Source organism: Tachypleus tridentatus, chromosome 7, assembly GCF_004210375.1.
Source record: "Tachypleus tridentatus isolate NWPU-2018 chromosome 7, ASM421037v1, whole genome shotgun sequence".
NCBI classification, from domain to species: domain Eukaryota; kingdom Metazoa; phylum Arthropoda; class Merostomata; order Xiphosura; family Limulidae; genus Tachypleus; species Tachypleus tridentatus.
In genome coordinates, this window is record NC_134831.1 from 68,367,636 (window position 1) to 68,394,606 (window position 26,971).

Here is a 26,971-nt window from a genome sequence, read left to right on the forward strand (position 1 = left end):
GACATATTACATCTTAGTGGTTGGAGTAGAAGCACGTGCTGTATTGGTTGGTGCTTCTTTAAGTTTTATTTTATTCGAGTTAGAGTTCCTGTTCATGGTTTTTTATGTCTTTTATCTTTGTAGTTAATCACAAACCTACGTAATGGGCCATCTTTGTTGTGCCCACCACAAGTAACGAAATCCAATTTCTAGCGGTATAAGTCCAAATTTTATGTTTTTAAGGTTAGACATGTTGTTTTTTATGGCAACTCTCGCAATCATAAGCAAATACGTATTATCTTTTTGGATACCTGTTTTGTACTGAGACATTGAGTATCTTGGTTTCTCTATATAAGGTTTAACCATTCATATTTCATGTCATAAATTACTTTTTTGGCTGTTTTGAAATTTATTTGTACTCGAGTAAGAACTTATTTTAGAGAAAGGAGATTTAAAATCATTATTAATTATGTAGTCTTTAATTATCCTTTTAAATGTTCCAAAATATTAATTACATGTTGTAAGATAACTATCTTATCTTTGTCATCAAGTTAGAGTAATAAGGAGTTGTTGTTGAAAAGTATTTTACTTTGTCCGTGATTAACGTTTTGGCTTGATTAGTTTTCATGAGCATTTCTGAAAGAAACTTGAGTTTTGCCACTGTGTTTTATTTTCAAGAGGTTTAGGTGGCTTTATTGATAAGTATTTATAAAACGCTTTTCGTTAATTGAACTGGATAATTTGGTTTGTAATTTAAGTGTTTGTTAGGTTTTCATTATTTCCTTAAGTCTTTTGTTGTGAATCTTTTTTGAGATTAATTTTAATCACTTGAACGACGAAAAATAGTAGCAAGTTTTTCACTTCAATTTGAAAGAGAACTTTATAGCTTTGACTTTGTTGTTGAGATGTTGAAGAAAAAATCATAAAAATCGTCTTAATAAAAGGGTCATATATGAGAAACTGTTATAAACCAGTGGTTTTTGTAGAGATGTTATATTCATATGTTTAAGCTATTCGTTACAGATTTTTACAATAATGGGTGAAAGAAGAGATCCCATAGTGGCCTGCCATGGCTAGATGGTTAGTGTTCGATTTACAATGTATTTAGAATTTTAGCAAGAAAGCTGGACGTCTGTAAGTTCACTGCTCTTTTTTGATTAAAGTAAAAGAGAAATAAACCATGTTTTCTAAAAACACAACACTCTTTCTATTTGTCTTCAGGCTGACACAGTCGTCTCTAACCAGGGGCGGTCTTAGTCATTTTGGAGCCCCGGGCAGAATTCAATAAATAGGGCCTCATAATGATAAGAAACTTCTGAAGTAGATTAGAAGGTAGAGCATCTAGTGCCCTTCGGGAAACTGTCCAGCTTGACCAATAGGTAAGAAAGCCTATACTGGCAACAACCACAGCTAAAATAGCTGCCATTCACACGTACGTGATCTTTCACCATTGTCTGGTTGTTATGGAAGCAGATTCTGGTTCGTATGGGAAATAAAAAGAGTTGAAACTTTTAAGAGCAGATTCCTACACAAGTAAATGCATTCAGCTCTGTAGTGTGCAAGCTCTGTCTATTACCTTCTCACTGATGTTCGAGTAAAACAAATATATTGCTTCCACACGAATTTCTTTTGCATACAATAATTGTCCACACACAAATATGTGTTCTAAATATAACTAGTTCCAGAAAAAATAAAAATTAAGAAATATTTAACTAAAAACTTCGTCCCTACGAAATATTTTAATCAGTACATTTTAACATCTAAACAAAACAACCCTCGGATTAAATCAAGATTTCAATGTCAAAATTGAAAATAGTCTCTCACAAGCTTCTTTGTTTGTTTGAAGTTAAGCACAAAGCAACACAGTGGGCTATCTATGCTCTACCTATCACTGGTATCGAAACCCAAATTCTAGCGTTGTAAGTCCGCAGACTGTGCCATTGGGGAGGCCTCTCACCAGCATCAATGAAAACAGCAAATGCACTGTACTTTCCTATGATGTGAAGTAAGTAGTTTTCACTTCATTTATCATCATTTTAATATTTCAGGAATTTTTGTATTTATTTTTTTTTTTTAGGGCCTGGCATGGCTAAGCGCGTAAGTCGTGCGACTCGTAATCTGAGGTTCGCGGGTTCGCGCTCGCGTCGCGCTAAACATGCTCGCCCTCCCAGCCGTGGGGGCGTATAATGTGACGGTCAATCCCACTATTCGTTGGTAAAAGAGTAGCCCAAGAGTTGGCGGTGGGTGGTGATGATTAGCTGCCTTCCCTCTAGTCTTACACTGCAAAATTAGGGACGGCTAGCACAGATAGCCCTCGAGTAGCTTTGTGCGAAATTCCCAAAACAAACAAACAAACAAACAGTATTTATTTTTATCTGTTGCCTGACAGTTCTGTTCCCTATAAATTGATTTATATTTGTAATACATGCTCAACACTATACACATATAACCTTATCACTATAATAACATATGCGTCACATCAACATCATATATCATTTAATATGTTTACATTATTTCGCAGACTGCCAAAGATCTCGCGAACAGTAACTGTGTCAACCAAAGCTGCCACTCCAGTCAGGTTTGTCTGCATGGTCGTTCTATATCGTATTGTACCACCATCTATGAGCCAAAAACATTAATTCTCATTCTTGAAATGAGTAAGTAACTTCAGTAAAATTCATTTCGATACCCGGTGAACACAGTAAAAGTAGCCACATTATACAGATGTGTGTTTAATCATAAGCAATCAAAACTCTGACATTGTGAAATAAGCAGGATATAGTGAAGCAAAACCTTCTCAACTTAACTTCGTTCAACTTTGATTGATGTTCGTGCTGTCCACTACAGCATATACCAAAACACAATTATTTTTCCAAATACCTGTAAACAACAGCTGAACTCTTTCCATATCGCACCATCATTTATGGGTCAATACACCCAGTGCATTCAGCAGCACACGAAAGTAAACACTGATATGGTAAAGTGAAGCGATGATTATTCAATACGTATTTTTGCAGCCTTCTTAATATACTGTGCTGATTAAGAGCACAATTCTATCACTGTATGTGTGGAAGTTAAGTACGGGCCTCACAAACATAATGTGCAAAAGCTATTTAATTCTAACCGATTTCAGTTGGTCTCAAGTGTTTTCCGCCTAAATATTCTGTCTACATTCGCTGAAGACTTTTATTTGTATGTCAATAAATAGAATAACGATTTTTAACAATGTTTAGTTTTTTAGAGAAAAGCCTTTTCTAAGAATGTTAGTTGTGACAGTTTTCGTTACGTAACTCTATACGAATCTGTTTACAATTACATTGCTGTTTGGCTTTACTCATATTGTTGACATCACGTTACCTTAACTAAGTATTGTTACATTATAGCGTCGTTTGTGTAGATTATAGAATGTTCGAGGCTTCAGTGAATAAGCTATGAATATAGCTGACTCGGGAGCGCAAGTAAATAAATAAAAAGTAAATTTAAGTCAGATAAAAATTACTTAGTGAAAGAAATTGTGAGGTTAGCCAGCGTGTAAATGATTAACCTTAATGGATAATATTCTAGAGTTAGTTTCATGGTCTAACAGAGATAAGGAGAATAATATGTCTTGTCAAAGGGTATTATGAAGTAATTGAACCCGACTGTGTGGACTTTGACCTAAAGGATACAATAATTTAAAGTTCAGGATACAACTGTGGTGACCTACGAGTTAACAAAAGTGAATTATTCTCTGATACAATTGTAATAAAAGTAACGTAAATTATTCATCTTATCAATTGTATTCTAAGGTAATTGAATCAACTTGTGTGAACTTTTGACGAGAAAAGAGAATTATTTATAGTTTTAGATAAAAATAGTGTAAAGGATTTCTGTACGTACATTTGACTCATTTTGAACATATATTATTTTAAAGCAAGTGGATTGTGTGCTGTAGTTTACTGTTTGAATATATCGCTGATAAGTCACAGACACCTACCGTAAAAAAATCCCAGTCCGCAATATATAAAATCCTGACAGTCTGTCTTCTCTCAGACAAGTAAACAACTGCTGCCAGCATCTCTCTTCTCCTTCTAATGCTTGACCGAGTCGAGTACTGTATGATCATACACAGCATCACCCATTCCACCAACTGTTCTTAAGTTCTCCCAGTTCAGTTATTCTCAAACTTGAAATGTTTAATGAAGTGATCCAGATCAGTATTCCTGGCTGGACTCTTAAATTTGGCTGATGTATTTGTTTTACCTCACTAACACTGGTCTATGGCTAAAGTAACATTTTATATCCGATGGCATCTCAGCTTAAACTAGAATCAGACACCCATTTTATCTAGAGCTGTACCTCCAGTCTCCTCTGAGAGGTTATTGGTGGCAAGAACCAGGATTAAAGCTCAAATGCCCTGATCAGTGACAGTAGAGACATTTTACTGAGATCAGCACATTTAGTCATTGCCTTTTTTTTGTAAGTTGAGAGTTAAAGTTCGTAAAAAAAATGATCAACAGCTTTATAGTTCATATACTGAAGTTCTTCCTCAACTTGCAGTTGGATCAAGATTGCATAAGTGAGTCTTGGTTTTAGTTATGAAAAATCTACATCCTACATATGTAAAGAGGACTCTTCCCTTATCTAACTATTCTCTCAAAACAAAGTTTACTCTCAATATCGAACTTAACCATTTGCCTATAAGTTCTTTACTTGGAAAATTTTAAATCTAAGTTCTACTGAAGAACAAAACGTACAATCTGCAAAAATAGAACAGCAAATATAGAAAATTACGTTCGTTGAAAAAAAAAACAGAAAATTTTGCAAAACGAAAATAGGGATGATACAGCCCCAGATATTTCTAAACATCTACCCATTAACATTGCAAGAGAAAGCATGATACAGGGTTAAAATAGTTTTTCAAACACACATCCCATGAGAACACTTAGAAATACCTGAGACAAATGACCTTGTAAAGTGTGCAAGTAGGACAAAAATAAGGTCACTACAATGCAAGATAGATTTCTCTATACATGAAATTGTGCATTTGTGACTTCGTATATATATATATATATATATATATATATAGCATTTGTTTTTTTATGTTGCACCTTTGTAATAAAGACTGGAGTACACACAGATTTATGCGATGTATTTTGCCACCCTGTGCAAATGCTGACTGTGTTGCCCACCCTATTTCTGCTCTTCTACCATTACAGAAATTCTACAAAATTACGCTACCAAAAAAAATATATATATGTATATCGCCCTGTGCAAGTACATGTGCTGAACCCTTGAACGCACTGGTAATGAGTACAGAATAGTGAACAATAGTGTTCTATATCTTTAATAAAGATTCATTACACTTTGTTCTACATTGTGTTTGGTATCTTTCTTCACACCCACTTAGAATCTAAATTACAGATTTAATTCTGCATAACATTTTCTGTCATTTTTTATGTTATCCACGATTATTATACTTATCTGTAAAGTCAACCACTGTACTGGAGAATACCAGAGACACGCAGCTGGAGTTTGAAAGTACGAGGTCTGTTCAAAAAATACGCGGACTATTTGAATTGCACATATCAGCTGATTACGACGCCATTTCCCGATTGCAGATATCTTCACTTGTGTATTAGCTACGCGGTTTTAAGTGAAGTGCGATTTTTTCGTTTGGCGGATTTCAGAATGAATGACCTGAAGGAGCAACGACTTGCTGTGAAATTTTGTGTTAAACTTGTTAAATCTGCGACTGAAACTTTTGCTATGCTTAACACGGCTTACGGTGATGTTGCTATGAAGCGTACGGCATGTTTCAAGTGACATGAACGTTTTAAGGATGGTCGACAGTTCATTGAAGATGATGAGCGTCCTGGACGTCATTCCACGTCAACTGACGACCCACACGTCGACAAAATCAACACCCTGGTGCGGGCAAATCGACGTCTGACTGTCAGGGAGCTTGCTGAAGAGTGTGGGATATCAGTTGAACCTTGTTACGAGATTTTGACCGAAAAATTGAAGATGCAGCGCGTTGCTGCGAAATTTGTGCCTCAGAACTCGTGAGTTTTTGGCCAAACACTCGATCACTGTTCTTCCCCACCCCCCTACTCACCTGACCTTGCTCCTTGCGATTTTTTCTTGTTCTCCAAACTCAAACGACCCTTGAAAGGAAGAAGATTTGAGACGATTCCCGAGATTAAGGCAAATGCGACGAAGGAGCTGGAGGACATTACAAAAAAAGCGTACCAGGACTGTTTCAACAAGTGGAAACAACGTTGAGATAAGTGTGTGCGTTGGGGAGGAGAGTACTTTGAAGGGGTCCCAGACCTGTAACTTCTAAATAAAGTACATTTTGTTTTATGACGTCAGTCCGCGTATTTTTTGAACAGCCCTCGTACAAGTTAAATGGGAAACTGAACAAACGGTTTTTCTGAAGAGTTGGGTTCACACTAAATTTATTAATTTACAGTTGTACAAATACTAAGGCTGATCAACAGAAGATATTTGATGATACGAGTTTAGAGAAATAGGACAAAGAAGTCTTAAACAGGTAAATAAATATTCCTGGAATTACAGCTGATATTTTAAAAGCCGAGTATTAACTAAAGTACATTAAAAAGGTTGATTTATCCGTTACGAAGAATTTGTTTTTTTGTTTGTTTTTTGGAATTTCGCACAAAGCTACTCGATGGCTATCTGTGCTAGCCGTTTCTAATTTAGTAGTGTAAGACTAGAGGGAAGGCAGCTAGTCATCACCACCCACCGCCAGCTATTGGGCTACTCTTTTACCAACGAATAGTGGGATTGACCGTCACATTATACGCCCCCACAGCTGGGAGGGCAAGCATGTTTAGCGCGATGCGGGCGCGAACCAGCGACCCTCGGATCCGTTACGAAGAAAGACTATTCGAAAACACGAGTTAAAAAGAGTTTCTGGACCTGATTACTGAGTGGGGGGAGGACTGTCACTGCAAATCAAAGAAATTATTTATACATAAACTGAATCCATTAGCAGATATGTGAAAATGTAACTTGCAAGGTAGACAGGTTAAACTAGGTAATTTATATACTTACGTCAAATGGGAGTTTAAGGTGTAATTGTAATAGATTGTCTAAATAGTTCAATTTGCAGATATAATATTAAGAGCGAGAGACAAAGTAGTTCCCACAGTGACTGGCAATAGCTACTTTTTGAAAGTGGGTTTGCAAAGGGTATTTGATGGTCTTACTTTCGCTGTAAGTTGTCGGCCAGGTTATTTAATATAAAATGGTCATAACATAATTATTTAATTGAAGGTTCAGGATGAAACAATGGTCTGTATTTGTGTCTTTTTATAGCAAAGCCATATCGGGTTACCTCCTGTGTCCACCAAGGAAAATTGAACCTCTTTTTCTAGCGTTGTAAATCCAAAGACTTACCGCTATCCCAGCGAGGAAGAGAACAGTGGTGAAAACAGACGATTCATCGTTTTATTATGCGCTAAGTGTTTGAAGGTGTAGTTTAAAGCTGTTATACTAACAGGTTGATTTCTGCATGTAAAGGCCGTTTACATTTTAGTCTAATTAAATGTATATGTTTTATTTTAGTGTTGAATAAATATAATTAATAAAACTTGAAAGATACTCATGATAGTAGTAAAAAATATGAATATTACCATGTCAAATGTGTATTTGTTTTTAACATATCATATATTACAATATAAAAATATGTGCTTAAAATACTGTCGATCTGTCTTGTATTGTATTTGAAGCCCCTAGTAGCTCACGAAAAAGTTTGCGTGCTTACTTCGTTAAAAGTCGGTTTCGATATTTGTGCGAAAAGCTCAGACAGTCCATCGTATACAGGTTTGCATTTATCGACAAACAATAATTCATAATACTTGAGACTTTTTAACCATCTTGGATATATCATCTGAGATCACTTCACTGACTGATAAAATAATTTAGTACTTGTAAATGTACTAAAGCTAAAACTTGAAAAATCATGCTACATGATGCATCACTGGATGTACCCAAGTGAGGAAGAGACGAGGTAAAAATTACGGCAAAACTTGACATTGATAGAATTTAGGACTCAACAATTCTTTATTTCAATATTTCGTTTCGCAGAATTTCCCTCCTTCATTTTATAGTGTTTCTTTGGGTACCTACCTAAAGAGCAAATTAATTACAATTTAAATATAAAGTAAATAAAACTAAGTGTTAATAAACTAGACCATATTTATAATGGTATCAGCACTACGATTCTAGGCCTGTTAGTGAGTGTTACTGACAGCCAGATTGAACCCTGTACTGTGGTGTAGAACAATGGCGATGATGTGTGGTAAGTTTATAACAAGAATTGTATGTTTTTCTAAAATGTAAATATTTTTGTCCTAATTTCAGCAAGTTATATTAACGTGTATTTTCCCCAATGAAAGACTGAAATTCAAGAATTTTCAAATTATTTCAAGATATAACACTAACAATCGAGAGATAGTTATGGTTAATTAAATTTTAATGTTTTTTAATTAAATAATACTACAACTAGTATTAGTAATACTACTGAATAGTATTTATAGTAGTAGCACTATTAGTATTACTCCTAGTAGTAAGTAGCACTAAGTAATAATCACAATTAGTAATAGTTACTGCTGGTAGCTAAGCACCATCCTATTCCAAACTGCTTTCAAGTTACTACTATAACTTTTACTCTATCCATCTCTGCTTTAAAAATCCTAAACTATAATAGTCATCCATTGAAAAGTTAGTTTTCCAGCTATTAGTTGTACACACTGAAACCTAGATTAGTAAATACATGCAAAGCCACCTGATGATGTAAAAATAAAATTGTTTTAATTTAAAATGTAACTAAAGCCACAGTGCCCAAGTTGTTGTTTTTTTAATTTGACTGAAGTCATAATGCCTGAACCTTTATATCTTAAACTTTTATTCTCTTTTATTGACTTTTGTTTTTAAATCATTATCATAGTTTAAGGAATCCAAAACTTCTAGCAGTCTAAAACCCTCACTCATGACTTCCTGAACCTGTTTTCTCTTTAGCAAAAACATATAAATAATAACAGTATCAGTATCAGTATCAGAAGGCTAGTTAGAATATAGACATTTAGATCTTAGCAAGTTGAAGAAGCACTGTCTATATTTCAAATATATAATACTGTTGGCTGACTTGTGTTAAGTCCTTCAGTGTAATTTGTTTAAATCAGAAAAAAGCAGTGTTATCACCTGTGTTATAATTATTGTCAGGCATGGAGAATAGAATTTACACTTAAACTTTATACTATTAACTTTATCTTTTCTTGTAAGTAACTTTTTTTTATTACTAAGTGAGATATCCCAAATGCTTACCCCAAGTTTAAACTTTACATTAAAAAGTTAACACTTTGAGAGACAACAAGGGGTTCACTGTAGAAATCCATCAACTTCATCAAATACCATCTCCTTATATTAGGCCCTGATTTTTTAAAATGTTTGTCAGATCTTTTCCTTAACTCTTCCCAATGTTTTGTCTGCCATGTATGCAAGCAGTCCAATCCCTATTAAAAAAATAAAGTTATCTAATTTGCAGACAATTTCTATCTTACCAGATCTTGAATCTACGACTTCTAGTCTGTAACTTACCATCTGACATTAAAAACACAATGCATTAATCCCATATCTTTTTTTCATAATTTTGAATACTTCAATTGAATCAGATTCTCTGACTCCTTTTTCTCAAGAAAATAATTTGAATGACCCTTTCTACACGTCATAAGGTAAAATTATCTTAAACCAGAATTAAATGTTGTAAATTGTAAATAGCTGTGGTTGATTAAGTTTTAGACCCCAGAGTCCTCTTCTTTTTGGCAAGTCTGGGAATTGCACTCTTTACTAAAGGGCTTCAATATATGTGTGTGTGTGTGTGTGTGTACTAATGCATGAGTTTTAATGACTCCCTGCTCTTCTGAAATCTTTATAGATGAGTGATGTTATACTATGCTGCATTATAATAATATTTAATGTTATGTATGCAACAGCTATAAACTCGCATTAGAACTTCATAATGATGGCATGGTATTAAAGAAAATGTGTGATGTGTGACACTAAAATGAAAGTGTTATGTACAGCACTTGCATTATTGTTGTTTGAAGATTGGCTAGAAACCATAGGATTTTGTTTTTCTGTTTTTGTGTAATTTATATTAAGTGAAATTTAATGTAAGCAGTTGAAATTAAAAAATAAGGAATTAAATGGATATTCAACTGGTCAAGTGACCTATTTGTTTTATTTCTTGAGTTGTCAAATGCCCAACCTGTTTCAGTATTCCTGTAGATGCAATCCAAAATAATATTTTCTTTCCCACTTTTTAAGAAAACAATGATGTATTATTTGTTATTTCAGATGTGAGAAAGAGTTGACAAACAAACATCGATACATACCACTTGTTATCGCTATCATATATATATCACATAACCACTTACTATTAATCTTATGATAAATGTTCTCTCTTCAAAGGCATAATCCAGTAGTACAAATTAAAGTATGACATCATAATGTTAAGTTTTAACCCTGTATAGTGTGTGTTGTTGATTTGTTCTTTAGATAGGGACATATAAAGAACTGTAAATATAGGATATCCACATTTGCCAAAATGCAATATGTTAATACTTAACAGGAAAAGTAACAGAAGGCAGCTATCCGTATATCCGTAACAGAACCTAGCAGGGCTAATTTGTTATTTATTTATTATTATTTACTTTATTTATAGATTAAGTGATGTTAAAAATCCTGTTTGAGCTATGGCAGCCTGCATAAAAAAAGTTTTAGTGAAGTATTCTAAATATAAAGCTTACTCATTATCTTGACTTCCTTATGTTGAATATCTGAGTGTAAACTAATAAATTTCGAATGTGGTGATAGACATTATAAACAACAAAACTAGTTGTGTGATTTGATTTTTTCATATCATTGATATTTCTTTCTTTCTTTTATTATTTCACCTCTAGTTGTAGAAACTTATTGTTTCCTTGGTTTAGATTTTCTATTTTAATTTTAATCCTCAAGCTTGTGTCCTTAAATTTTATGATTTTTTCTTAATTTTCTCTCTAAAATTTAAGAGGTATGTATTTTAATTAATTAGTTTAATAAGGAATCTGATCTTACATTCAAATGGCTATATTTCAGTTGACACTATACATAACTTTTCAGCAAACCTGTAACAAGGTGATGCAGAAGGATTAATTAGTTGGATTCTTATTAAAATTAGATAGAATATTGGAATCACTATTATTATAAAACATATTAGTGATAATTGAGTGTTTCCAGCTGAAGGAGTGTGAAGATTTTGATTCCCTGAGTTTTTTATTTGTTTGTTTTTTGGAGATCTTTGTAGTTGTTTTTTTCTAAAAATTCTTGATAGATTCTTGGGCTGTGCTAATTTAAAACAAACTGTTATTTAATAATTTTAAAGTATTTGAAAGAGCTGATATTGCTTAGTGTATTTATTATTCAGAATGACCTGTACATGCTTAGAGAAAATAAGTTTTATTGTTTAGAATTGTAAAATACTGCAATTAAAGTATGGAAAATTAAAAATGTTTACCAACTTTTGTGAGAGTATTATTAGTACTGGTATCACACTAAATGAGGGTAATTTAGATACATGATTATTGTTATTAAAGTTTCAAGCTTTCACTATGTATTTAGTTATGGCCAAAAGAGTTAATAAAGTATTTAAATTTATTTATAGAAATTTTTACTTACTGCTAGTTTGTAGAATTATACACAAGGTTTTCTCTGTGTTAAAATACTTTTTATTTATGAGCTTTCAGCCATCTTACCAGGAAATTTCATTGGGTAACAACTTATTGAGTGATATGATTTCATTAACTGTGGAACACTGCTTTAAAATAGGTATCTAAGCCACAATTATATCAATAACTGACAATTGGTGTTAAAGTTATTACACATATAGAATTAGTATAAACACAAGATAAATTGATTGTTTCGATATAATAAATATAAAATATAAATATAAAGAAATATAAAATATAAATATAAGAAATATAAATATATAATAAATATATAATAAATATAAATATATATTAAACAATAAGAAAAATATAATTATTTGTTATATAGAGAAATTTAAAAAATTGAATTTTTTATATTTCAAATAATACATTGTAGAAATTAAAAGTTTAACTTCTAAACCACTTCAACCAATATGTTTTATGTCTTTGTTAAGTAAAATTCATATGGTATTGAGTAACTGTTCGTCGTTATTTTGATTAATACCTGCTGATGGTCCACTGTTTTGTGCTTGAATGTTAATAGCTTCTTTGATTTTCATCCAATTGGTATTTTCTTCTGTCTACTTTGTTTACATTTTCTAGATCTGTTACTTGAGTGTTTTCTTGAATGTGAAAACTTGTAGGTGATGTGTGTATAGAACACTTAATGTATCTTTGACATTCTTTAAACCTTGCCTGTAATGGACGTTCTTTTTTGAAAGTCCTTACTCCAGATAAAATGAGGAGCATATACTTGTAGTTTTAGGTTTTAGTTTTTTGATAATCCCAGTTTCAAAAGTTATTATATGATATTAATGACAATTTAGGTACTTACTTGTTTGTCTTCTGCCAATAAATGGTAGTGGTTAACTTTTCTAAACTCATGCTCTTGTAAATTGCAACATTAAGGAATGGAAGAGTATAACCAATTTAAAGTTCTTTGGAAAATTGTATGCTGTCAAAGCAGCTATTCAAATGAGCATCAAAAGTTTTGAGTTCATTTTCTCCATGGATCAATTCAACTAAAAAAAGTATTGTCATCATATCTTTCACAAAATTTATGAGGTTGAAGAAGATTGGTGTTGAAACAGTGTGTTTAAAATGCTGCATGAATATATCTGCTGTTATAGGTGATAAATATAAACCCATTGGAGTGACATCTAATACGTTGCAAAATTAGCAATTCCAATGGAAGTAATTTTCATCAGGAGAGATTTCTAGCTAGATTGTGATGTTTAGGATGCTGATGGATGTTCTTGTTGGAAGTGAGATGTCATCACGTAATTGTTTTTGTAATGTTTGTGTATTAAAATCTATTTCAATGTACAAAAAAGTTTGTGTGTATACTGCTATATTTTGGTTTACTTATGAGTCTTAAGTAAAAACAAACTAGGATTGTTGCAAGAGTTGAAGTGTGTAGGAGGACATTTGATGAAGGATGGCAGTTTCATAACTAGGTTTGAAGTTATGTTATATGTTGAGATAAAAAACAAAACAAAAATTTAGTTACTTATTTTCAGAAAACCATTTTTCAGGTCATATTTATCATCAGTGAATTGGACTAACGAGTTAAAAGGTGATGTAGGACAGACTTGTTAACATTTTAAAAGGACATTTTTTTTATTTTGTTAAAAGCAAGCAGAAATAAAGATAGTAACTGGGCCCTTAAAGGATATTGTGAGGGTAAGGTTTTATTTGAATATGATAAGATAGCAAAGTTTTTAAGTATTCTCATCTGTTTTTGTAAGAGAAGATTTCAGTATTCCTGAACCTGGAAAGCTATGTGGGAAGATTTGAAATTGACCTTGGTGGTAAGTAGAAAGATTGAGAGATTATGTTTAGATAAGCTGGCCATTCACCAGAGAAGATTTTTCCTAGAATTTAAAACAGGTCAAACATTAAGTATGGAAGCATCTGTTTCTCATTTTAAGTAAGTCACTAGACAGTGAGTTGCTATTGTTATTCTTACCTTTAAAGAGGATAAAAGTTGCTCTAGAAAATAAGTCAGTTGCTTTTACTTTTGTAGTGGGAGAAATTTCAGAACATTAGAAAAGAAACTTTATAAAATGTATGATTTAAAATATGATACCTGTAATAAAAATCCAATATGGATTCATCAGAAGGAATCTTGCATTAATAACTAGTTAATTTTTTTTCGGGGAAGTTACTTGTTATCTGGATGATGGAAAAGATGTGGACATGGTGTTTTAAATTTTCTAAAAGTTTGATAAGGTGCAGCACAGAAGGAGTAGCAAAGGAAATAATTTCAGAAATGCTACTAACATATCCACTAAACTGATAGCTGTTAACACTGCTGCTGTCCAAAACAATTTTGTGCATGTTCCATCTAACTGCACTGAGCCTTGATGCAGCCATCATTAGACTGTAACCCCCTCAGGAGTCATTGTCCTAGGTATTTGCTTTTTCTTGTGTAGATTAATGGTATTGTTAGATTCATAATTATTAAGTTAGTAACATTTACTAATGACATTAAACTGTTGGGTATTTCTAATTGTACCAAGGATGCTGAGATATTACAAAATTACTTGGGCCAATAGGTAAGATGAGCAACTATTTAATAAATGATGTTTAATTGCAGCACATGGATGAGAATAGAGTTGGGTTACCATAGTTTGTAACATATTTAATATAGATGAGAACCGACTAAATAGCATGGTAAAGCTATTAGAATTTTAGACTGTATTGACAGACATACTGGTTACAAGTCAAAAAAGGTAATTGTATAAAACCCCTATTTGGGATGACTTGGTAAACTGTACAGTAATGTTAGTTTTTGAATTATGTGCAAAGCTACATAAGGGCTAATTGCATTTCCTTATCTAAAAAGGTATCAACTCATTGAAAAGGGTTCAGTGTAATGTTATTAGTTTATTTCTGTGGGTGGAAGTGTTATCTTATATGTTTCGGTCACTTATTTTCCTTTGAGAGTAGAAAGCTAGGAGGTGATCTTATTGAAGCTTACAAAAGTATCCACTGCAAGAACTGTAGTATGATTGATATTACTCACTACAGGTAGAATTCATAATTTCTAGTATTCCTGTGGGGAAAATAACTATTGGTAATCAGTTATTTATTCAAAATTATTTCATTTTTTATTATTTAAACTAGCAGAAATGTCTGTTTGTTCCATTTTTTAGTAATCGTAGTATTCATACCTTGTGAAATAAGTGAACATTTTCTGGAAAGTATTACACAGGAAAAGTGTTGGGATTGTGCTTTTTTGTCATATGCAACTCTCATGGCATCAAAATGCATCAGAATTTTCATAAATTTTACTGATTTCAACTGTAATATTTGTATTCATTAAAAGTGCTATCTTTTATTAAAAAATAATTTTCAGTACTACATTTAAGAATTACATCAATAAAAATATAATCAGACCATCACATGCTGTCCTAGTGAAACTTGTGTTATTGTGAGAAGAGAATTTTCAGTTGTTGTTTTTTTGTGTTATATTGAAATGGTTTCACATACCATATTTATTTCTCTGATTGTCTGAATGTCAAATACCCAAAGTGTGAAATATTTTTGGAGATTTTTGTTTGTGATACCATTCATTAGATGGCGCCATATTTCCTAAGTGTCAATCATTACTTTTGACATTGAAATCTTGTATTTCAGCACATCAGATGGCATTATGGTGTTTGCTATTTATGTCACACAGGTAGATACACAAATGCCATTGCCCATTTATAGTAAAATGTTGATAGTTATAACTTTTTATTGATATGAATAGCTAGAGTATGTAGCACTTTATAAAAGTAACAAAGCATTTGCTTATAACAGTAAGATACTGTTTTACTACAGTATAATTAAATTATTTCACAAAATAAATTTTTATTCTTTTACTTCAGTTTTTTAGTATAACCAAACTAAATTAAAGCACACTTATGCTAAATACACTGATTAAAGACATGAATATACTCTGAAGTTTTTAATTAGTCATAAGCACAATTACCATTAATTTTGAAAATAATTAAATTACTTTCTTTATCATCTAATAAGCTGTTTATGTGGAAGGATATATAATTTTAATTTTTGTATGGTTTTCTTCTATTTCATCTACTTTCTGGATGTTTGTCCATTCTTGGAAGATGACCAGTCAAAATGGATAGTGCATGTTCATACATTTACACTTTGATCTGAAATTCTCTGATCAAAATTGTTAGGTTGTGTGTTATATAAATTAACATTACATTCCTCTTATAAGTAATTCTGGTGCAATTTATAAGAAATAAACCTATATGTACTGAGGGTCAACACAGTTACAAGAAGATGACAGAAGTCTTACCATAATAACAGTATAGACATTCTCTGGTTCTGAGTCATCACTCTCACACTAACAGTTTGACCTCTAGATTTCTTTTTTTGTACCAAAATGTAGTAGTGGGAGTTGTTAAAAATTGTCTCATGTAAATTGCTAGCTCAGTTGGTAAAAACACTTGCTAGTAAGACATAAAACACACACTTTTAACAACTTTAGTAAACTGATACAAAACCAATTCATATAGTGCTTCTTTTCTGTCAACATCATAGTTTTTGTTTGCTTGTTTTTTATTTGTCCTCATCTTTAAAAAGAAGGATAAAACTGTAGACTGTTATGGGATGGCCAGGATATTTTTCTACAAATAACCACCATGCATTCTTGGTGATATTGTTTGTTCCATCACCCAAAGAACTTTCTAATGCCATTCCCTTCCATGACTTAGATTTTTTTTTTCAGCCATGTTTATCTGTATTTATGCTGATACACAACTGGTGCTAGTGTAACAATTACAAAAATTACAACTAATTTATTCCTAGATTACTATATTACACTATTCCGAGTTTGCATGCTTTTGTCACTTTCATCTCTGCATAAAAATTATTTCCTTTGAATTTTGTGTTACTACAGGGATTGATAGTTGATACACAGCATACATACTGGAAGGAAGCTAATCAGTGTAGGCTTTTAGTTACTTTTACTAATGACATTACTACACATATTGCTCTTGCTAGCAACTTCCAAGCATGTCATTTTTATGCTGTGTTGTCATAAAGCCCATAAATCTTCATTAATTAAGTTGGTATGACATAAAATTAATAATGCAGTCTTACTAGTGTGGCAGTTTGAAACCCTGACAAGTTACAATCTTGAAAATTTTTTTTTTTTCATCAGACATATATATGTAAAAAAAAAAATATTTTGCACTCTTTGGCTCTGATGCTACAAGTTTTGTCCTGTTAACATTAAAAATACCTTAATTGTGTTAGGACATTACTTTAATTGCTCATGAGGTTACTTCTTATGGCATTTATGACATACATTTCCTTTTTTTATGCTGTACTTATAGTAAAAGTCTCCAGTTTGTGGTTACTTAATTGGTAGGAAATGCTTTGTAACCCTGCTTTGATTTACATCATTGAACTCATAAACTACAGTACTGACTGCATTTATTTTATAACTGGAGGCACAACAGCACAAAGTAAGTTTGTGGTCTGCTATACTATTCCTTGAAGCCTAGGTTTGATTATAGAAATGATCAGGAACAATCTCAGCTGTTCACCCAATTGATTGATTAAATTTTGATGCCATCTAGTGAATGCAGTATAAGCTATTTGTAGAAGTCATGCATTTATCCATGCTATATAGTAGTAGTGTGCACAAAATATGCTTATTTGAGGTGACTTGCTATTGATGCTACTCTTAAATGATTGCTAATAATAGATTTATACTGTGTAAAAACATCAAACTAATAACTTGTGTATAGGTAACTGTAATTTCAAAATCTTTCAAAAATTAATATTTTTCCCACCTGTCTAAAGACATTAAAAGTAATTTTGAAGCCTCCATAAGCTTTGTTAAAAATTTTATATTTATCTCATATTTATGCTCTTAAATTTGTTTCAAAATATTATTTTCCCTCATTTCATTGTAATTCAATATTCTTCCTTTATCACCCCTAACAGTGTACACAGCTAAATCACTTTCATTACCTAAAAACCACCAAACAGAATGTAAACATACACTACACAAAACAGTTGAAAAATAATTGAAAAATGTGATAATGAAAAGCTATAACATAGCAAAAGTGTTATTACTAAAGATAATGTCAGTCATTTGTCTTAGCTCATTGTTTTGATCATATAATGATCAGATGTGATTCAAAAATGATTGGTTATTAAGCCAATGCATTTCTTGTTTTCCTGCATAGTCTTGTCTCGGTTGTCATGTACAAAAGAATCGTAATTTAAAGATCTCCAGTCTTTCCAACTATGGTTAGACTTCAAAAGAAACACATGAATGCTTTTCATCCATTACTTGAATGAGATTTGGCTAATTACAGAAGGTTGTTGCAAGTTCATTACAGATGCCTCAAAGTTTAAAAACAGTTGCAAGGTTTCAGTAAAGTAATATTTTTGGCTTGTGTGTGTGTGTGTGGTTGTTTTTTTTACTAGATGTAGCAAAAAGACAGAGTTATAAAAAATTTTGTATTATTAATATTTCTAAAATACTATGGCAATTGAACTGTATATCATCTGATCAGGTTAGGTAGTACTTTGTGCTCTTCACAAATGTTATAAAGATTAATAGTTCTATAAGCACAAATTAAGTAACAAACACAACTTTACAAAATGTGTAAACATTTTTATATTTTGTAAAGTTGTGTTTGTTACTTAATTTGTGTTCATGTCATTTTTAAGTTACATTATGCCTTGGAAACGGTGTATGTCAAAACTTGTTGGGGTATTCATCATTTTTATATTTTGTAAATTTGTGTTTGTTACTTAATTTATCCTTATAGAACTATTAATCTTTACAAAAGTAGTTCATTTCCCTGTTTCCTGTCTTTCCTAAGATATCTGTGTGAAGTTTATCAATTGTGATGGATTTTAAGACTTTTTTCTATGAATGGTAAGTTTATAGTGAGCTAACTTAGCATTCCATTTGCAACAAAAGTAAACAAACAATGAATTTATTTTAAGTGAAACAGAACTAAAGGATAATAATTATATTTGTACACAGATTTTTTTTTCCTCTCATAATCTCCATATAACTGATATATTTCAAAGGTTTCTTTCTATACAGTTTATAGATGTAAAACTAAGCTTCTTAAAAAGTTATCAGCATGTCCATAGTGTTTAGTGATAGAATATTTGAAACACTGAAATGAGAAGCATAAGTAATGATGCATCTGTTTAGTTGTTTAGATTGATGTATGTTTAACTGGCAGTGACTTAATTATAAGTTAATTGATATAACTGCACATCATGAGTAGAGAACAGTAAAATGATTATTGCATAGTGTAAATAATTCTGAAAATGAATTATTACCTGTAATATATGTGTGGGACAACATCTCTGCAACACATTTCATAATATTTAACCAATAATTAAATATACAGTAACTACAAACCTAAGAAAATGTCATTAATAATAAATAAAATTCAAGTTAAAGTGTCTTATCTGGTTTGCCCTTTGTGACTTTACTAATAAATAATTGTAAGACTTGCTCCTTGTAACAAAGTTAGGATATTTAAATTTATCATTGTGGTAAGAACGTTGATTCATTCCATCTTGTATTATGCACTTGAAACAGTATTTTCCTCATTTAAATAGCCTTTATGGTTGAAAGATAAAAAGATGAACAAACAGATACATTGGGCATCTTTGATGTATTACGTGGCTTCAAAAAGCTGTATTCTCACGTATATTACATCATTTAGTTTCTCATAATCCAATATTTGTTAGTTTTTGTCAGTGTTTATAAAATACTTGTAATAATTTCATAATGATTTCTGATTTATGTCTAGTAATATATGCATATATTTTCACTTTCACTTTGGTATGATTCTGGATTTAATCCAAAGATGGCGCAGGGTGTACTCTTAGGAGAAAGTGGCTCTGTATTTAGGAACTTAGTTTATTAGATCCGATGGAAATTGTGAAAACGAATTACAGTGCAGTATTTTTATTATCTTTTCTCTCACCCTTCCAATCTCTATTAATACATATATAAAAATCAACGGGAGTTCAAAACCTTTTCGATTTTTTTTCCTACTGGAAATTTATTCTTAAATAAACGATAAGTTAGTAAAATTTACAAAACTGTAAAAAGCTTTAAGTCAGAAGTTTCAGCTGTATAAAATACCCCCCACACACACACACACTTTAATTCTTGCTAACGTGAGCATTGTGATTCACGCTTAAAGAAAATTGATACAACTTTAGAAAATGCTCGGAATATCGAATTTCATTTAGTACTTACACATGTTTCTGAAATTTTTGCACGCCTTAAACTTACGTAAATTAAGATGTTGCCTCATTCAAACTACTTATTTTAATTAAATGTACTAGAAAGATGCGAATGGAATGAATAACATAATATGATAAAGTCAAATGCTTCACTGAAATGTTATCAAATCATTTATTCTGCCTGTATTTTGGTAAATATAATATTATCCTTCGTCTTTTTTTTTAACCTCCATCCCATCTCCATTGTCTGAAATTGGTGGCATTTGTGTCCTGTTATATGCATAATGATCCAGCATGGCCAGGTGGTTAGGGCGCTTGGCTCGCAATCCGAGGGTCGTGAGTTCGAATCCACGTTTAATAAACATGCATTCCCTTTCGGCTTCCCCAGTATCACAACGGCATGTCTCCGGACTTACAACGCTAGAAACCTGTTTTCGGTATCCGTGGTGGGCAGAGCATAGCTCATATATCTTTGTGCTTTAAAAAACAAACAAACTTAATTGAACCCTTTCAGCCGTGAGGGCGTTATAAAGTTTCGATTAATTCCACTATTCGTTGGTACAAGAGTAACGCAAGAATTGGCAGTGGGTAAGAATGACCAGTTGCTTTCCCTCTAGTCCAGTGGTTCCCAACTTTTTTTTATGCCCCACACCCCTAAAAAAAATAATGTTTTCGCACCCCTCACAGTAATTGTTTATTTAATAATGAAGGTGAAGGTGGCCAAAACAAATGTTATCTCACACCCCCAAGGGTTGCACCTTTGGTTGGGAACCACTGCTCTAGTCCTTTACTGCTAAATTAAGGACGGCTAGAGCAGATAGCCCAAGTGTAGCTTTGCACGAAATTCCAACCAAACCAAACTTGTATGCATAAATACCGTATCTGAATTAATATTAAGGTATTTTAATATATATATATTAAGTTAAATATATATTAGGGTGGCCCGTAAGTCCCTACCCATCCATATGTTATTATATTCAATAATACCAATGATGAGTTGAAAGCAGCTGTTACCGCGGCATTTGGAACAATAACCCCTGCTATGTTGAGGAAAATGTCCCGCAGAACATGGCGTCGCATAATATGCAGCGAGAATGAGGGACAGCACACAGATACACTGGATACATAAGATATATGGATGGGTGGGGACTTACGGGCCACCCTGTATGTATATATTAAGGCGTGCTGAAGGGGACAGTGAAATCTCACTGTTCTGTCTGACAAGAGTTGGCAGTATTGACTAGCTGGCTTCTCTCTGCTCATTCGTCTCAAAATTAGGGATGGCTAACATAGATGGTTCACGTGTACCATGATCGAAATAAAGTAAACCACTTGTATGGTGTAAAATATCAGTCAGTAACATTACGCTTTTCACATCATTCCTTTTAAAAATGTCAAATAGTTAGTGCCTATTTTGAAATTACTCTTTCGTCTGTGGTTGCGTGAAATATTTTTAAAATTACCTTTTTCTGTGGCAATTAAAGATTTCAAATATTGTTACTTTTACTTGAGTGTGAAAAGAATGGTTAAATCGTGAAGGTTAAACTAATAGACCTGAGATTTTTACAATTACGTAACATTTATTCCCCCTGTCGGCAGCTCTTAAATTGTAACTTTGTTACCGTTTCTCGATTCAGTCTCAGACGTGCACTGAAACCTCATACTGTTTAGTTGTGTCCATCATTTGTGTATTGTAACACAATTTGATCGATGGTAAACATATATTTCAGTTATCTATAAAAGAATATTTAACATTAATTGGACAATTATAGTTAGATATAACGATTGATCAAATTGTGTTACAATTTTTTCGATATTATGCAATCTATATGTTCTGAAAATTTTATTTTTCAAAACCAAATTGCAAGCTAAAACTGCGTTAATTTGATAAAGTGACAAGGAAAAGTTTTAAAATATGGGTCATACTTGTATGTACAAGTAAATATAAAATATATGGCCTGGAAAATCAGGGGAATATGTTAGAAATTAAGAGTCCCGAGTTATATGGAATTCAGAATATTACGAGCATAATTTTCCGGCTTTCAGTAACGTAAAAAATTGTTCATGAAAAGTAACCAAGAAGTTCAATGTCTTTATGTATTCGTCCATTTTATCTATGTTTATACAGTTACTGAGTCTCATCGATAAAACTGTATATCACTGTCATTTGTGTACATTATTCTAAACAGGTGTATTCTTAGGTGACTTTATTTTCAACTTGTGAAATAATGGAATATGACAGTTTTGGACGGAGGGGGGCATGTGGAAAGATTAGCTGTCTCCTTTTATGAGGGAAAACAGCACAGTGAACAATTTTAAGTGAAGGGTTTTAGTAATACCTGTGGAGAAGCGAGAGATTTGCTTGTTTGTAGTTAAGCGCAAAGCTACACAGTAGGCTGTGTTCTGCCCACCATGGGTATCGAAACCCTATTTATAGAGTTGTAAGTCCACTATGCCACTGGGGGACTCGGAGATTAGACTGCGTTCTAACTGTAGGGCTTAAGTGGTATTGCAATAATGACAGTTAAGTATAAACATGATTTTTCTATCATTGAAATAATTTTACCAATTACAAGTACAGTTTTCATTTTAATATCGCGAAACGTATAATTTGCAAGTACTAATCTTCGACAGAGTTATTATCCATCATTTTGAATATTGATTTTGTCGTTGTAATTTTTATAGAATTAGCGTAGCTCTTGAAAGAGACTTTTACGCAGTCACTAAAACTGGAACAAAAAAAAAAAACATGTTATGGTTAGCTTTCAGTGAGATTAAAAATAGAAAATAGGCTTGTTACAGTAAATGATACCGTGAATTAAGTTATTTTGAGAAAGGTATTAGTATAACAGCATATACTATGTGGTACGTCACCTGTACTTTTTAAACAGCTCTTTCGATAAATCTGGAAACGCTAATTCGTTGGGTGTTGCGTGTTTCAGTCATTCTGGAGCCAGACAAGTAATTCCAACTGGCATCCCACTAGTGTTGTAGCCCTCTCGTATGTCGATTGGCTGTCTTGTTCGTGTCCTCTCGCGTAGGCTTCACGCTTGTGAGAGGAGAATTTATGCACGTTCGATGACTTGAATAGACTAGTCTACACCATTTAGTGTTCTCGAACAGTGCATTGTCGTGAACTTATATTTAACTTCACGCTCATTGCAAACTACGAAGATTGGACGTTTTGAGCCTACATGAAGATCAGTGTTGAAAACAAATAGTGGAAACTTACCGTCACATTTACGAGGACTCCAAAGTGACAAGTTAATACTTAAAGCATTTTTTTCTTCAAACGAGGTAGTTGTTCGTTTTCGTGCAAGTATGTATTAATAAAAAAATAAAATAATTCTGTTATTTTGGCATGTTTAATACCGACCGTTAGAAGGTGAGCCTGAAATACTTGTATACATTTATAAACAGCTTGATGCCATATTATGAAGTCTTAAAGTATACTGGTAGTAGTAATAAAGTATCTTTCTGCATGTTGCTTCTAATCGGTGTGTGTTATATTGTTTTGTTTGTACAAACGGTTCTGTAAACATTTAGTAAGGTGTCTGATCAACCTGAATTTGTTTCATATACTGTTGCTCTTTTAAGAGTGACATTTAATAATGGGTTTGGTTTTGTTTTTTATCCATATACGAGTCTTTTCTCAGCATTATCATATTGTGATAAATATTCAATGCAATGGTGAGATTATATGTGAAACAGACTTTTAATGTGTTTAAGTAAGAGTGTGCCATACTTTGCTTACTGCAGGTCTTTTAAAGTAGGTATTGACTTGGATACTGTGATTTCCAGGTAACACTAGGAATTTATGAACCAGATTTAAGGACCTAGCAGTTAGCATTTTCAGAAATCACTTAAATATGAAAACTATGTGTCTTACTTTCAGTTATTTTATAATGTTATCATTGTTTTTCTGCTTTGTGTTGACATTGTTTGTAATAATCAAACGTGTAAAAATCTGAGAGAGGTAACCAAATCCCCTTTCTTCATTATCAGACTTTACTGACAGTACAAAAGATCATAGTCTACAGAAATTATCTAACTTGGTTTCTTTTCTAATAGGATATGATTTAGCTTCATGAGCTAAAATTTGAGTTAAAACAACTTAGCTTTAAGAGGCATTCTCGTTACAAACAATTACTATTTAAATATGTATATAAAACAACACATCAAGCATAGTTGAGAATTAGAGAACACAATAATATCATGTTCTTTCAACTTGCATTGTACCTGCATCTAAAATGCTAAGATCCTGCATGGCTTTGCATGAAATTCCAAAATGCTGAAAGCATAATGAAATTGTGATAAAGTTGATGAGAAATGAGAAACAATTTGTGTCTCATATTCAATGTTCCAGAAAGCTGTTAATCTTAATGTGGAAATTTAGGTTTTTCAGAATTTCTTGCTTCTTCTTACATATCCTAAAAAAATTAGTTTGTTAATAGTGATTAAAGAGGTTATTCTGTGTGTAGTTCTTGAGTACAAAAACATTCCTCTTTATAGAAAAATGTTCACTACATGATTGTGTTTTTCCAAGACCAAATTTAGCTTTTATATGGCATTAGGATTTACCTTTTGAATTAGAAGCATGTTGACAGATAAATAACAGTAATAATACTATCATTACACCACAGTATAAAAACCTTTTTAATTAATAAAGACATTGTAGTATTTGAATATTAAATTTCAAGTAGTCAGTAGGTCAGCATGAGAATCCTCTTAAAAATTACACACTTTTCTAATAGTCTATTACTAAATCACAAGTTTACTTAAGTCAACTGCTAATATAATATCACATGAAAGCACCCATTCATCCAATCATCTGTAAGATTTTAAATAATTTACAGTTAAACTGCCTACTGTCTTATTATTAGTAGTAGCCTTCAACATCTTTGATTCATGACTACTTGTGGGACATTCATTTAACTTCATAGGTCAGTAGTTCCCAAACTTTTATTGGTGGATAACATAATAATAGTATAATATAATAAAAAAATTACATGCACAAAAAATACTGTAATATTAATAAGAACTGTATCTATCACAAGTGGTATCAGATACTCTATAATTCTCTGGATTCAAGATTCTAATATTGGTTTTTTTAAGCTCTCTCTTTAGCCTTTTTTCAAGGAAATCTCCAAGAAGTGTTCTTTATGAGCAAAACCAGCAGGCAAGTCATTATTTTATAATGCTTGGAATCTCCCTGGTAAAAAATACATTTTTTCCCACTTGTACTAAAAAGCCATGTAACTTATTTTATTAATTCTCTACCCAATTTCAGTATACTCTTATTATATAGTTGAATTTTTAAGGACTCAACTGTCAGATTGACTTCATGATCTTCAAACCTTTTCTTTCCATAATTCTGGAACTTTCCTGCAGATCACCTGAAAGAATCTCTCAGATCACCAGTTATCTGTATATTACAGTTTGGGAACATGTGTAATAGATCATAGTTTAACCTAAAGATTGTGTGGTCTAATACTTTCACGATATTTTTACAGAGCGTATTGGCATTATGGAATAAGTATGCTGCTGCTGTTTGATGGGAAGTTTCCTAAGAATTTAAAGGTGAAACAATCCAAAGATTAAACTGTACATTTCTTTACTAAGTAAATAACCTGATTAGTTGGTGGTTATTGTGGGATGTTGTGTTTATAATATAACATGCTTATTGTAGAGCTGGAATATTAAGCAATATGATTTATTGGCTATGAAGTTTGATTAATTGAGATTACAATTAATCAGGATCATACAAGTAAATAAAATTACTGTTTTCAGTTATTCCAACTATTTAAGTAATTGATATATTGTCATTATGTTTTATTATTTTCATTTAACTAAGTCATTACTTATGAACATAATTAGCTAATTTAAATTAATACTTCCACTTATTGTTATTTTTTATTATTCCAACTATCAGGTCCCTTGTGAATAGTCAAGTAGTTTGATATACTCATTTAATGAGTCTGACAGTTGATCATCTAATTCTATTTACATGAAAGTAATATTTGTTTATCATACAATTTTATCATTAGTTTGAGATCAATCACATTATAGACATTTATTTGAAGTATATTTGTACTTCAGATCTTTAGGTTAAAAGCATGTTATGAGAGTTTGAGTGAAGAACCCAAAGATATTATTGCATTTTTCTCGAACTGTTACATGCACACCTATTTTCAAATTACATTTTTAGTGATGTAGCTACAAACCTGTGGACCTTTTTTGTACATTTCTGGTAACATCATCATACAGAATGTCTTTAGAAGACATAATGAGTTATTCCTAGTTGAAGCTGTTCTTGCACATTTGTGGCAGTACATATTTCTTAAGCATTGTATTCATTTTCTTGCTATATGCAGCTTAAATATGGACCGGCTCAAGTACTTTTAGTTTTTTTTTGTCATAATGGAGATATTTTTTAATTTTTTACCAGTTTCACTTTGATAAAGGATATATGTATTATCAGTGGTCACTGGAGGCATTATCCATTAGAAATAGCAATAAAGCAAAAGACATATTGGCAATACTTGATACAATATGTAACTATCAATAAATAAACAAGATCCATGATTGAAATGTCCTGATTTTAACACTGAAAAAGACTAGTTAAATGCTGATGATTGATAGATCGCTTCAGTATTGGTATCAAATGTTTCTGTGCCCTTCACTAGTTGTTAATTGTTACACACAACACTACTTAATGAATGGCTCAAGAAGCTGAATTCAGTTCTTTGAAACTGGACTCAGGTTTTACAATCAGTGTGTGTAACAAAGCATTGCATACTGTTATCCTGAAGTGATCTCATGGGTTCTTCAATTTTTGGCCATAAGGTGACTCATCAAAGAGGCATTTTATTGGACCAACATGTTTTTGTTGTTGTTTTTTTCAATCTTTCGTTCAGTATTCTGTTTTTCAAAGAGTGACAGCATATTTTTGGTTTCATTGAATTGAAGTAAGTATTAAG

General features: G+C 32.1%; 1 protein-coding gene across 5 annotated transcripts in view; it reads left to right on the forward strand.

Moving 5' to 3' along the window:
- Positions 1-7,726: 7,726 nt before the first annotated feature.
- Positions 7,727-26,971, forward strand: part of LOC143255894 (bifunctional heparan sulfate N-deacetylase/N-sulfotransferase-like) — a 79,952-nt gene continuing 60,707 nt past the window's right edge. For 2 of the 5 annotated variants that reach the window (XM_076512276.1, XM_076512275.1), the window contains exon 1: positions 7,727-8,287. The gene's annotated coding sequence lies outside the window, so the exon portion shown is untranslated. Of the gene's footprint in view, positions 8,288-22,964; positions 23,311-26,971 lie in introns of those variants that run through there. The other 3 variants (XM_076512278.1, XM_076512279.1, XM_076512277.1) reach the window with 3 other exon arrangements.